The sequence below is a fragment of the Mastomys coucha genome, chromosome X (genome assembly GCF_008632895.1).
Source record: "Mastomys coucha isolate ucsf_1 chromosome X, UCSF_Mcou_1, whole genome shotgun sequence".
NCBI lineage: Eukaryota > Metazoa > Chordata > Mammalia > Rodentia > Muridae > Mastomys > Mastomys coucha.
The window spans coordinates 43,999,044-44,002,217 of NC_045030.1; the positions used below are offsets into that span (position 1 = coordinate 43,999,044).

Sequence of the window (3,174 nt, forward strand, 5' to 3'; positions counted from 1 at the left end):
CCCTTTCCTCCCCAGCTTGCTTCATGGTCATGATGTTTGTGCAGGAATAGAAACCCTGACTAAGACAATCAATTAGCCAGGGAATTATGGGGATGTGCCTGGTTCTGTCTCACAGGCATGGGGCTTATAGATGTGTACTTTAATGTAAATGCAGATGGTACATACTCAGAAAACTTCAGAATCTCAAAAGCCATTGCTACATTGATATATACCATACTACTATTACTGCTCTTTTATAAAAATATTTAATTAAAATTTATATACCTATAAATATAAATACATTTATATATGTAATTTGAGGTTTTAAAAAAATAGCCAGGCTTGTGGGTATTGTAGCACAGTATCATACTTTTCCTCTTGGTATTACATAGAAATTTAATAGCTACAATGTTAAAGAAATTACAGACTTATCTTTTTCCATTTATACAGGGATAGCATACTAAATGGAACGTCTACAGTCTTATCTACATTTGTTTGATGGTAAAAAGAATTCTGTCAAGAGGAGAATTGCATCTTCCCAACAACATGGAAAAAGAAAGCATAGCTACATATCAATTTATGTAGTCATTATTTATGTATAATAAAGAGAGGTTAAAGTTAAGTTCTTTTGTTGTTTCATTTTTAAAAGGATGCTTCATTTTTTGTTTGTGTGTATGTATGTGTGTGTTTGTGTGTGTTAGTCAGGATTCTCAAAAGGAACAGAAATGATAGAATGAATATATCATATGCTTATGCCTGAATGCCACAGGTATAGGTGCCTACAGAGTCCAGAACATAGCATCAGATCTTCAGTAGTTGGAGTTGGAGTCAGTTGTGAGTTACCCTATGTGAGTTCAAGTCCTCTGAAACAGTAGGAAACACTCTTTTCACTGTTGAGCTATCTCTCCAACACCCTTATTGTTGTTTCTTAAAACAGAGTATCATTCTACAGCTAACACTATTTCTTCAGCTTCATAAATGCTGATATTTACAAGCATGAGCTTTAAGAATAATTTTTGTTTTTTTATACCAGACTCTGTATCTTACTAATTCTGAAAAATTCAGAAAGGTAACTAAATCTGTTTGCTTTCATCTCTGTGTTTCAAAAGGCATATTTTGCACAAAGTCTCAGAATGGGTTTATGTCCTACTTAACCTACAATAAACTGAAAATTATAAGTCAAGTTTGTGTTTAAAATTAACATAATGGATGTCATAGATTAGCCATGCAGCACAGTTTAGAGTATCTCTTGTTTTGCTACCATGATCACATGACTGACTGGTAGTACTGGTTCACTGTCATCCTTCAGAATGGAGAACATCTGCTACTCGACCTCACCAGCCCAGAAGAAAGTTAAATTTCAGAATTAAAAGCATGATTTCTTCTGAATATGCATTACTTCTGAACCACTATAACTTTAAAAACTCTAAGTCAAGCCACACTATACTGGGAACTATCTGTAATGGTACAGCATCATAAGGTCATTACAAAGTCCTCCATCCTCTGGGAAGCTTGTGCTAGGAATAGCTCGCCAATTGTGCTGCTTCCTAACTCACTTGACTGAATCAATCAATATGTTACAGGCCAATAACAGAAATGTTTACCTTATAATTGCCCTTCTGCCAAAGACTAACAGTATAAAGATATTCAGAAGTCACGCCCAAACAAAATATCACATAGTGGGTTTTTTTGTTTTTTGTTTTTTGTTTTTTTTAACTGGATGGATAAGAAAAAATATTGCAAAGTTGGAATGCATGTATTCTGTAGATGACTAATATCTAAGGTTTAAATACCAAGAACTCAAGCAACCAAATTAACAGATAGATATTGACGTAAGCAACTCTCAAAAGATGAAGTACAAATGCACAAACTACGAAAAATACCCAATGGGGAGAGCAACCAAATGCAAATGAAAGCTACCAGTTGATGTTCCTCTCACCCCATTCAGAGTGGTGGTCATTAACAAAACAAATGACAATAAATACTGCTGAGCACCTGTGGAAAGGAGAATCCTTATTTACTGCTGATAGAAATGTGAATTAATCCAGCCATAGTGGAAATCAGTATGAAGGTTTTAAATCATGAAAAATAGATCTACTGTATTACATAGCTATAACACTCATGGATATTTATTTATTCAAGGGCTTCTGTAACTCAGTATTATCTTGCAAACCAATGTGTACACAATGTATACAACAGGTATGCTATGGAGCCAACCTAGGTGTTCATCAGAAGATAGCTAAAAAAAAATCTGGTACATATATACAATGGAATTTCTTCTAAGCCACAAAGAAAAATAATGCTGTGTCATTTGAAAAAAAAATGGATGCAACTGAAGATATTCATACTTAGTGACTTAAGTCAGACTCATACAAATATGTTTTCTTTCATTTGTAGATCCTAGGTTTTGTATAAATATATAAAGTATGCATATATGATATGAAAGTAAGAACAGAGTTATTTAGGGGAGTGAAGAGGACTAGCAGGTGTGGGGAAGTGAGAACAAAGGAGGCAGGAAGAGTTATGGGGGGAACATGGTCAAATTATGCACATACCTGTAGGAAAATGTCCTTATGCAAGCCATTCCTGTGTATGATAAATATACACTAGTAAAAACCATGAAAGAAAAGCATTGTTAGATTTTTGAGACATAAAATTTCAAAATGATGTACTGAGGGACATTAAGTCAAATAAAAATGGAATAAATTTTTCACAGGGTTAATATCATAAATACAATCTTATCTCACTCCATCTACCTATCTCATGAAACTGACTAAAGGCAGAGTATAAACTCCAACAGTGAGGCAATCTCTAATTTCATGTGGTGGGGAAAAAGCTTATTCTTTCAGAAACAAATTACAATGGTCTCTGAAATACCACAAAATTACTAGCTAGTGTCACTCCAATAATTCAAGGACAAGAAATCAAGAAAAAAATTATTGATTCAATAGTATGCATGTATAACAATGTTTGCACACCATTTTTTTTAAACTTTTATTGCATTATGATGAGAAAAGTTACATGATTTCAATTTGTCTGAATTTGTTAACATTTAAAAACATATTTTAATTAAATAGAATTGAATTACATTCTTATTCCCCTTTTATACCACCACTCCTCCCATAGAACCCCCTTCAATACCTACAATATCTTTTTTGTCGTATTCCTTAAAATTTATAAAATACTATAACAATA

General features: G+C 33.2%; 1 protein-coding gene across 1 annotated transcript in view; it reads left to right on the plus strand.

Moving 5' to 3' along the window:
• Positions 1-584, plus strand: part of LOC116078928 — a 162,022-nt gene extending 161,438 nt beyond the window's left edge. The window contains exon 4 of the mRNA XM_031354459.1: positions 430-584. The gene's annotated coding sequence lies outside the window, so the exon portion shown is untranslated. The remainder of the gene's footprint in view (positions 1-429) is intronic.
• Positions 585-3,174: the final 2,590 nt, after the last annotated feature.